This window comes from Drosophila sechellia, chromosome 3R (assembly GCF_004382195.2).
Source record: "Drosophila sechellia strain sech25 chromosome 3R, ASM438219v1, whole genome shotgun sequence".
NCBI classification, from domain to species: domain Eukaryota; kingdom Metazoa; phylum Arthropoda; class Insecta; order Diptera; family Drosophilidae; genus Drosophila; species Drosophila sechellia.
Window position 1 is genome coordinate 17,585,649 of NC_045952.1, and position 12,338 is coordinate 17,597,986.

A 12,338-nucleotide genomic window follows, 5' to 3' on the forward strand; every position below is an offset into this window, starting at 1 on the left:
GTGGCATGTCGTCCTGGTTTCGGGTGGCGTGTCCTGGCTACCGGAGAATGCCGGGTGCCGTAACCCGTATCCCCCTACCCACTGCCCCGAATCCCGGAACTGGGAACTCGGAACTCGGAGCCCGTAATCGTTGCTCAGGCGACATGTTTACGGCGGTGCGTGCAGTTGGCTTGATGCATGTTTATTTCCAGCTGCAATTGAATGCTGCATTGAGCGTATGTATATTTATATGTATACCGACATATGTGCTTTACACTCAAGAAAACTCTAGATCAAAAAGTAATTAAAATTGAGAACTTTTTTTTGAATTTATACTTAAATATTCATATAGACTTTCATTTAGCAGAGCACTCAGGGATTGTTTAAACATAAATGTATTCAACTTACCTTATACAATGTCTTTTTTCCAGTATATGCATTGGTACATTCATGCGGGCCATATAATCCTCCATTTTTTACGGCATTTTATTCCATCCGTCGGAGAAACAAACAGACGTGTTTTTCATAATGAATTTTTAATATAGATACCCCGCCGATGACTTCGATTTTGATTTTCTCTTTCACCGCTTTTTAAAATTCATTTCAATTTTCGGCCGTCTGGCTTTTTTATGGCCTTTTGTTTATGGTATTTATTTATAAACAATCAGTTGGCCCCATTGAGTCGTAATATACACTCTTTTGCCTTCGCCCTGCAAGTGACAAAAAATCAGTCAAAAGTTTCTGGCAACCGCGTATCACTGCAGTTGATTTATGTCCTGCGGAGCTGGTCACCTCTGTTTGATAAGGACAATGCTGCTACTCGGCGGCGTTCAATGGAAAATATACAAAGCCTATGGAGAAGTGGATTTCCACCGTCTGAGTGCATTTGGCTCCACAAACGGATTTAGCCGAAGTCGACCATAAAGCCCCAGCTTTGGTTGACCTTTAGCGAAGGCCTAAATGCCACGCCCACTGCCACCGCCCTCCGCAACTTGCACCCCCCTCGAGCACATTAATAATTTTCGCTATTTGCTAACAATATCAAGTGGCAAGTCATTATTCATGGCAAACAGCACAGAACAGAGAGAGCGGAGCGGAGCGAGCAACTAATGACTATGAACAGCTTTGGTCATGGATATTTAGGTGGGTGGTTTCGGGCCAGTTCATGCAGAAAATTATATGCATTAAACCCGTGATTATGTTGTCCAGACGGGCTCGCCATTATTATAGCTGGAAAAAAAGCAGAAGAAAGTAAGCCAGCAGCACGACAGTGCAAGGACCTCCTGAAAGAAAAGCGGATGAAAAATGCCCTTTTTAATATATTAAAAGTGTTGGGAATTATTTGAAATTTTATGATGGTTAAGTTCCAGATTCTTTTCTTAAGAAATTGAATGAATTTTTCTTAAAACTACTCAAAAAAATGCCAACTTATAGACAGAAGAATTTCTTTCAATCATTTTAAGTTAATCTAATTCCATTAGAAGTCACGACGATCTGTTTTGAGAAGACTTGTAATTTTCCTAAACTATTTTGTATTCAGAAATACAGTATTACCCTCTTGAAGAGTATTTCCAGCCACGACAATTGTTCGGTGCAATGTAAGTCACCAGTGGGCGTGGCCTGAACTTGCTCAGGTTTAAGCGAGCCAAATAAGGAGGCCATTTTAACGGCCACAGCAGGGAAGTTGGCTTTAAAACTAAGGCGAAAATAAAAAGGCCAAGCGTTGCAGGGCCGGGCTCAGTTGCTTTATGGAAAGTAATTTTTGGTTGAAGTTTCGCACGACTCCGGGCGGAGAGCACCTTTGGCACTTCGCCTGAGGCTGTGGCAATTATAACACGACTGCCATATGTTGCAAGTGGCACTAAGAGCTGTGGCAGCTGCGTGCTAGATGCATGCCGCTGCGCTGCGGGTTGCAACTTGCAGGTCCTGTTAATGTGTTGCACTTAAAATTTATACGCCCAAAATGGAGCTGGCAGACAACTTTAACTTGTTGTTTTTCGCCCCAGTCTTGTGCGCCTGCAATGGGTGGGTGGGGATTTTAAAGTGCCGTGGAAAAACCGCAGGACTTCACACGGGCAATGTGCGCATCGTTTGCCGAGCTCGGAGGACATAGCTGCGGTCGACCGCCACAGGTGCAATATATAATTCAACCGCAATTTTAATTATGTTGGTAGAAAGAAGCAGTCGGTAAAGTGGGCAGGATCCAAAGGTACCACATTGCGTATGCGAAATCTGTACATTCAATATTTACCAAGTTAAGTTTCTCAGGGCTCCATTGTTTTAAAGTAAACAAATATGAGTGGTTGAATTCTACTTTACTGAGGCCACACGGCGTATGCGCAATATAAAACTTCTATAAAATACGTGGGAATATTGAAGAACAATTAAGGCAATAAACTCTTTATTCTGTCGAATTTCGTTGGCCCAATTCGCTTGCACCTGCGAATTTATAGACCTGCACCAACTGACAGCTAAAGATTTATATGACTGCATTAAATTTCCATTAACGTTAAAACTAAGCAAATATTTTAGCCGCCTGCCTTTAACGAGACCCTTTGACTGGCAAGGGTAAACAGAAACAGAAACAGTCACAGACACAGACAGGGCTTAGATGCAGATACAAATGCAGTAACGGTTGCAGTTGCAAATACAGAAGCAGATACAGATGCAGTGGCAAAACAAACTCAAACAAAAGCTCACAAGAGCCGAAGAGCTGAAGAGCTGAAGGGCAAAGGCGGCGGCAGCAGTAAATGAACATGGAATTGTGTGCTGCATGGATTCGTTTTGGCAGTGTGTTTAAAATGTTAATTTGCTTGTTTAACTTCGGTTTTGGCTGCTGCTGCATTGTGGCACTCAAAGTGGCTAAAACTTCATCAGATCCTGCGCCCTAGCCCCGCTCGTTCCTTTGAGCCGCTCCAGAGCCTCCGGTTTAGACTGCATTGAATGCATTATTTATTTCCATGCCCGATAAATTGGCAACTATTTATTTGGGACTTCTTTGGAGCAACTTAATTTAATGCGCCTCAATTTATTTGGCCTGCAACTTGTTTTCCAACTGCACTTTGCCATATAATAAATGTCAGGGAAAGGTGGGCGGAGTCTGCAGGAGCTTTCACAATTCTTGTCCGCTTAAATCATATTAAAGTTGTCATAACAAACTGCATAATTTATGATACTTTTTCAGCCAGAAAACATCACTGGCGACGGGCTTTGTGTTTGTCCTCGCATGTATTATAATTAAGAATAATGCGTAAAGAGAGATTCTATGGCAAATCAAAATTCATGAAAAATTGAAAAGACTCCTGCATGGTGGCGTGCGGCTGAATTGCAATGAAATAATAATGGTCAAAAATAGCACATAATAAAATTTAAATTAATTAATTAAAAACAAGAACGCCCGGCAGGACAACAAAGAAAAACTCCAGGGCTGTGTCAGCACAGGATCGCATCGAATCAACAATGGCAATTATCATTATAACCAGCATAAATGTAAATTACACTTTTGTGTTTTGGCCAGAAGTAAAAATGGCAAGTAACCAAAAACAAGCCGGGCACGAAGACGGGACCAAAAAAGTATGCTATAAAACCATGCACTTTACAATTGCACTCAGACAAGGCGAAAGAGTGGTCCGTGTGTTGGTATAGGTGCCGCTCTGTATGTGTGCGGATGGCAGACAATACATAACTGTGAATTTAGATTACTTATGATTATTACGAGTGCCGTGTTTCGTGCCAAAAACCGTAAAGTTCTCCTTGGCCTGGGCCTCTGCATGTGCAATGGACTACTCCCACAAAGTGCACCTACCTTCACGGCGATGGCTCCTTAACGATCTGCTGTTTAGCATACTCCATACCTCTATACCTCTATGCTGATCGTAAAACCAGCTCAACCACCGAGTCGAGTGCTCTTTTATTGCCAAACATAAAGCGCGAGCTAGCAGCACTCGTTCCCCAAATAAGTTAACACTAATGCTCACCATAGTTAGCCTTCAGTTTATTACGCTTTTAGTACTCCAGCATTTACATCTAATTGCAGGCGCCTTCATTGTTGAGCGTGTGAAATATGAATGACTTTAAATTTGATTTGATCTAGCTTTATTTGAAAACTTTACTTTCCAAACTAATGATGCAATCAGCTGCCCAAAACTCGGCCAATTGAAATGTACTGTTCATATTCTGGCCAAGCCGCAGAGTAATTAACATGGCCCAGGACGTGGGACAAAAAAAAACGACAGCATTTTGCCACCGATATTTATTATTGAAATGTAATTGAGCCGTCCGCTCTCTGGAGCGTCGTTAAGCCAGTCTATACTTATAATTAGCTGCGTTAACTGCTGATGGTCAATGCCACGCCCATGCCCACGCCCCCGCCCACGCCATCTGCTCCAGCAGCTGCTGCTGCTGCGCCGGGTATCTTTTGGATACAGTTTGGACCACTGGCAGTGTTAAGTTTAATTTAATTGCGCAACAAAAGGCCCAAAGCAACAGCAGGAGATTCCGAGCACTTACCCATTTATCATTATTCATGTGGACCGCACACACACACATTGCCTTATTACCACCACACCCATTCGCACATTTGTTGGCCTTGTTTGTTGCCACATTCGCAACGGAGGGAATATGTGTAAGCCGTGTTGTATTGGCCCACCACTTCATGTTTGCTCATCCTTCCCGGCATCCAAACATTCCTATCTGCGCTTGTGTGTGTGTGTGTTCCGTCTGTCTGTGTGTGCGTTTGTGTCATACACGTTAATAATTGTAAATACCCATACGGAGAGGCGCGAGTGAGCTTTATTACTGCCCGGCGTTTTTGGCGTTGTTTGTTGGCTTAAACGTAACCGCACATTTGGGGAAATTATTGTTAATAAGCAGCTGCGTTTGTGCCATTAAAGTCGGACCCGATTTCGGTTGCCAAAGTCCCAACTGATTCGTATTGGTGAGCCCATTTAAACGGCTCCACTTTCCGTTGGTAATGTCCTAAGACCAAAATTCAATAATATTTTAATTATTCAGCCCGCCATAAAGGTGACCCACCTTACATACTATTCGTTGTGGGATTTCACTTATAAATTTGATCACATTAGACGCTGCTTCTTAACAACTCAGATTGTTATTTAGGACATATTAAAAGTAGGAATTTTAAATAAAATCCAGGAGTTCCGATTTAGTTGCCACACATCGTAGGCATAGGAGTCTCTGCAGGTGCATTGTAATTTCAATTGAAATATCAAAAAGATAATTAGCATAATAATATTGCACTCCAACATGGCAGGCACACACACATACAAAGGCACTCACACACACACACGGAAGGCATACAATAGAAGCAAAAATAAATGCAAAATGAGAATCCCAAATGGTGTGGAGGCAGTGAAAGAGAGATGGAGAGAAATTTATTACCGCCAACACAGGTTGAAGTCCCATAAAGCGCTTTTGCACACACACAGAGGTACCTACACACACACACTATACACACACTACACCTATAAACACAGGGAACACATTAGCGTTTTGAAATCAACTCATGGGAGCGGCGGAAAATAGTGAATTCTCTTGCCACGAAACTCTTTGGCACAAATTTGAATTTTATTTGCTACTTCCGTCGCTATATTGTTTGACTACTGGCAGGTGGGTGCCACGCCCCCTTCCACTAGGATACGCCCGCCTATAAGCCTACACGGCAATGGAGTTGCATATGCATTATTGCCAACCCAGCGGCAATTCAGCTATTGCCATTGCCAACTAAAAGTTATAAATAAGTCAGACTGCTAATGTTCCACAAATTGGCATGAAAATAAAGTAGAACGCACAGGGGAGAAGTCATAGAACAACATTTAAGTCAAAGCCAACTAAATAAAACAAGAACTCATGAGGATCTTAAGTCTTAATACATACTCAAATTAAAGTCAAATGCTATAAGTAAACGGAATTTGGTCATCTCAATCATCATCTCAAATAATCATGTGTTCAGTTCGAATTGTCATTTGTAGAATATTTCTAGCCCTTAAATTAGAAAATATCACTAAATAATCATTTCTTTAACAGCCTTTTTCAAGTGAAATGAAAAGCTTATAAACAGAAATTGACTAAAGTCAGCAGTCATACCAGTTTATACAATATCCTGGAACAAAATTAAAAAATCGCAGCTTTGTGGAGGGTTTTTAATTAAATCCCTGCATATTTGACTTGTTCATGCATCTGCAGCTATAACTCAGTTAAAAAAAACAAAAATAAATACAAATTTCACTATCAGGCACGGGGACATTTGGTTTATGAAAATGTTTATATGTGTGCCTATATATTTTTATTTCCGTTTTTCTAGTTTTTAATTGAATTACAACAGATTTGTATAGACGCAGCGTAGTGAGGATTTTTGTATAAATTTATACATACATATAGTTTTAGAGAATAATTTGCATGGCCTGAGCACCGAATTCAGCTGACAAATTACTAATTGAAAGAGCCCGGCAACTTTACATGAACGGGGCGTGGCAGTCGCTTCACACACACACACACACACGCCCAAGCGCACACTAAAGCACTAACGCAAGTACACTTGGAACAATTATGATGAACTTAGGAGTGACATTTAATATATTAATATATGCTAGCCTGATTTCAGCTGATTTTACTACGAACCTACGAATAAAGTTACCTATTCTATATTTTAAAACTGCACTGGCAAGTTGGTTCATATTTTTTTCAGTGCACTGCACGGTTCGCTCTGGATACGCAGTGACCTGTGCGAGTCGCGTTTGTTTGCCCAAATGCAGAATATGCGAGCTTGTGAGCTTCGAGCGTCTAACTAGCCGCGATTTTGCCCTGGACATCGGGATTTGAATCGGATTGGATTGGATTGGATGGCATGGCATAGGATGGCATGGTATGAAATGAAATGAAAGGGTAGGGGGCACAAATACCCAACCATTCACTTGGGGGATGGCCCCCCTGGATGGGGGCCCCCTGTTGCAGCGGGCGCCGCCCCTCGTTTTAACTGATTTATATGCAAAACGCGAGGAGCGGCGAAAAACAGTTTTTCAATTAAATTCGTTTGAGTTGTCTGCGCTGGATTTCAATTTGAAGGCTGTCGTATAATTTATTAGCATTAACATTAACCCCGCCACAACTTGATCCCACTCCTTGGCGGTCGACCCTCGGAAACCGCAGCCTCATCAAATGCGGCTCAATCCAATAACAGAATGTGAAAAGCGCCTGGGAAAATGTGACAAATTTGCTTTTCACTTTGCAAAATTAAAAACGCTCACATAAAGTATACTCCCACGTAGATACAGTAAGGCAAGAACAAAAAATTCTAAGAAATTGAACGATTTTTTTTCCATTCATCATCGCAAAATTTGCTTGATGAAGCCAGCGGCATAAGTCGTTTTAGGTGCTTTATTTTATCATTTTTCGATAGAGTATAAGCAATCTAATAGAGACTTTAAATAAGGGAATAACTAAATGGATGAAGGGATTAATATACATTTTGAATTCTTAAAAAAGGGTCTTTCAACGAACTTATTTTACATACTATCCGACTGAACTATAAGATTTAAAGGTACTTAGAGCTAGCTAGCTTAGTTTATAAGCATAGATTGTGTTGAAAGCTCAATTAACCTTTCTGAAAATATGCGAATTATTTACTAGTATCTAAATGTGATAACATTCCTGATTATATATATCGATAATAGCTTGCGTAAGAGTATAAACTCCCTGGCCAAAATTGTCTGCTCCTTTTCACTGTGACTTGGCAAACTTAAGTCCCAGGCATTTGATATTGATTTACTTAAAAGGCAATATCAGTTTGCAAAGCAGCAACCCTTAGCCCGGCCATCCAGCCAACCAGCTAACCCCCCCAAAAAAGTTGCCTCCCCGCCCCCAGAAATCCTTGGAAACATATCGAAAAATGCGAAAATTGTGCAATGAAAATTGAAGTGAAATTAAACTAAAGCCCTGGGGCGATAACGACTGGCTTGTCACTCTCCACTGCAGAGCTCCCAACCCCCCCTTTCAATCGCTGTAGTCTACCCCCATGGCAACCTAAAACCCCTCTGACTCCCCTCCCCCTCTCGATCCCGGCTGACTCGACTTGTTGGCATTCATTTAGCTCTGTGGCCGGCACAACTTTGGGACACTTAAGCGTCGTTCACCACGCTGACAATGTCTGAATGTTCGAGGCCCGGAATGTGATGGCCGAGCTCTTACCCCTGGCTCATCGCATTTCCCCTGATCCCCTGCTCCCCACTCCCTGCTCCCCTCTCACTTTCTAATGAGACAAAAATTGCGATTTGAATGCAAATAACTGCAGGGCTGCTCCAGACGGACAACAATTACATGGGCTAAGAACTACAAGGTGAAAAAAACATTTTTACTTATAAATAAAAATTGGGATTGTATGAAAAATATACTTTTATCATAATAATATTAAAAATAAATATAACATAATAATATAATATATCAAAAAATATATAAAATATATAAAAATATTAAAAATATATATGTCATTTTAATATATTTAGATTTAACTTTGGCAACTTTTTAGGATTTCAAGACCCTACGAGTGTGAACAACTTTATAATGCATCTGAGACCTAGTTTTTTTCAGTGCATATCTATGGCATTCGATTCGTGTGAGGGGTAAGCAGACCAAGCTTTTGTCAAGGGGCATTTAAATTTGACAAAATGAAATGAACGAAATATTTGGTTTTGGTTTCGAGCTCCGCTTCGTCGTGGGCTGGCATTTTAATGAAGTTCTTTAAACCGGTGGCCGCAGAAGGGGGAAGCACTGCGAGGGGGGCGGACAGGTGGGCAGCTTCTATTTGCATTTAATTAAATGCCAATAATTGAATCAATTTGCACATGGAATGTGAAAAATCCTTGGCATTGTCATGGCAGACTAATCAACTGCTACCGTCGGTTAACTTTCGCCCAGCACTGTGAGTATTTGCATAGCCATTATTAATTTGGATATTTGGCCGGCAAGGACACTTTGCAGTGGCAACAACCACAGGAATGTGGCCGACAGGTCCTTGGTCCCACTGCTTTGGATGGTCGAAAAGTATTTTGTCCCTGCCTGGCATACCGGAGCATTCCAATCTAATTTGATTTACTTGTCTTTTGCATCTCTTGAAATTCACCATCGTTTTTCGTCCTGCAACTGGTGAGGAATTCCTAGTCATCCCAATTATTTGCAGCAGCTTCTGCAAATGCATCTAACGATATTATACAGATTTTTAATATAAAGTATTTGTTGTTAAATATTTGCTATTCTGCGTTGAGCAGACAAATTAAACGGACTGACATTTAAAAACAATTTTAATATTCATATAATTCACTGATTTACACAGAAATTTGACGGGGGTAAGTTCATATATGTTAATTACATATCGATAAATAATTTTGTAGAATGACATTAGTTAGTTGGAAAATTGGCAAATTTCTTACTTGCTGTAACTTTTTGATTATGACATTTGATTCGTTTTCATTTCCAGTGCAAAATTGATTTCATTTCATTTCGTTTCCATTTCATCATTTAATTTCGCTGGTCAAATCCAACTTTTAGCTCGCTACTAATTATATGCATATGTTTTTATTTACTTTTATTTGCATTTTTCGCTTTTTTTTCGTCATAAAAACCAATCAAATATTTATTGCGTTTTTTGCAGCCTTATCGAGAGATATGGGTTGGTTAGCTTGTTTTGATTTGATTAAATGTTAACATTTTGCACAAGTTAAGTGCAATAAATTCGAATTGGATTGCGGGGAAAACGAGACATTCATTACATAAATATAGCAATTTGCTTTTCCTTTTTTTATTTTTTTTTTTGCTGAAAATTGTTTTCAGCAAATATCTTTAATTCAATTGAGCGTATAAAATCAGCCCTGTCACAGATTAAAGTCTTAATGCATATAAATGTTTTACCTATTTGCATACATTCTCGCTGGCCAATGTTTTTATGCGTGTTTCTGGTTTAGCGAACAATTTGAATTGAGCCACAGATACTTTCTGGCATTACAATGCTAAACTGATTATCCAACAGCGAAAACGGTTCGGCCGTCATTATAAATTCAATTTAACCAATCAAACGGTCGTAATTTGATTATGTTGATTTTTGCACATTAATTGCATATTTATTGACTGAGCGCACACACACAGCTGTCGAAAGTGCGCAAAAAGTGCGCCATTTGTTTATTTGCCGCGTTACATCATCAAAGAAAATGTTATTGTAGTCGTAGCCAAAAGTGTTTTAATTGTCAATTAAAAGTCAGCTGGGAAATTGATTGAAAACAGTTAGGAAATACCGACCACCCAACACCCACCACCCCCATAAAAAAAAAAACACACACACATGGAGCTAAAATGTACACAGAGCCACAGGCCATCGAATGCTTTTTATGTATTTCACACTTAAATGAACTTAGCCATAGTTCATAACAGGCCATATTAATTGGCCAACAGCCAGATGATTCGGCAACAAAAAAGCTTAATAAAGCGGCCAGCTAAAAAAAATACGTACACTTGGATGTGGCAGGGGGCCAAGGAGGTCACAGTCTTTGGCAACTGTTGCCCCAAAATCGGACGCAGAGCTCGTTGCGGGAGCATTCACACAAGTGGGGAGAAATCAGCGCGTATGGGGATGTGGGTTTCGAGTTGGAGGTGGAAAGGGGAGAAAGGAACCCACTGTGACCACGTCGGGCGGAGAGTCACACATGTGACCAGAGCCAGAAATTGGAGCGGCCATTGAATATGATAGAAATAGAAATAGAAATACGTACGTGCAAAAATTTCAACGCTTGATTAAATTTCAGTCACAGTCACAGAGAGAAGGTTGCTGCGATAAAAAGCAAAGGAGCCAAAGCGCCACAAGTGTGGGGCCAACTTGAAAGACAATCAGGCAGCAATTTAAAACCATTTTCACTGTGGCCAGCACACCCAATCCCACATCCACACCCCCATCCGTATAAGGGGGGGCAGGTTTCCCTGGAAAATCGGATGCCACCTGCTGTGCGGCAGTTGCAGCAACTTCTGCTTGATTAGTTTTGATTTGGTTATTTGGCATTAGGCCATGTGCCCGGCCTTCTTTAACATGCTCTTTTGGCTTCCCTCGATTTCCCCTGCCTTTCTGTCTCGACGGACAGTGGAATAAACTAATTCCCAGTCATTCGGTGACGCAGATGGCTTTGGTTCTTGGACTCCAGGATGAGCTACGGATGTGCCGGCATGTGTGCTCGAGTTTTAATAAAAAGTCAATCATTGTCTGTTTTTACCATATGGGTAGAAAGTTTTCGGTGGTTACATTTTGATTACGGATAAAGACTTGTAAAATTCAAGAATGGGAAATGGGATTAGCGAACGCCTTTACTAAAATCGTATAAAGTATCAGTTCTAACAAGCGAACAAAGAAATATTTTTAGCAATTACTTTAGTAATTACTTTAAAAACTCTTTCAGTGAGCCTATGACATTTCAGAGCCTAGTAAAACATATACAAAATCTTAAATTACAGCTATTCACGTACGTGTGTATCAATCTAAATCCGTTTTCATGGCAAAGACACTGTCACACATGGCGCATACTTAATATCAGTTAGCAGCACGTTCAATGGCGAAAAGCAAAGCCTCAAATTGCACTATCCCGCCCCCCTGAAATGGTCAACAAATCATTAACCTTCCAACCCCCGTGCTGGAAAGTCAAATAGAAGTTGAACCCAAGAGCGATTAAGACATTAAGTACACGGAAAATGGAGTGAGCTGAGTTTGCTTCTAGCACCTCTATAATTTGACGAAATGGAAACGCGAGGGAGTGAATCGTGGACAATCATAAGGACCGCGATCGTTTGTCGCGCGTGCTGAAGTTTGCAGAATACGGCAGGCACTACAAAAAAAAAAAAAAAAAAAAAAAAAAAAAAAAAAAAAAAAAAAAAAAAACTACACTTCCGCTAAATGTCGCTATTATTTAACAATTTTGTTTATGTATGCCTTTCATGCGGCGCACCAGAAGCCCCAGAAGCACCAGAAGGCAGCCAGCCCCATCGCAATGTGGAGTATAATTTATGGTTACTCTGATTCCCCCAGCGCCGTTGGGCAAACTAAATTGTCGCCCTCGTCAGCGGCAGCTGGAAAAAAATATGAAAGAAAACAATTACACCTGACTTAACACTTCCGTTACTTGTTACAAAAGCCGCACACGTTCCCCCAGTTCACCTGGTGGCCACCCGCATGGCCTGGCTATCCACCTGTCCAGCAGAACAGGTCCAGCAGACAGAGGTAGCTGCGTGGGCGACGGCAACGCACTTTCCTTCGAGCACTTCAAATTGTAATTTAGCACGTACAAGGAGCACGATTTTTTGAGGGGCTGGAT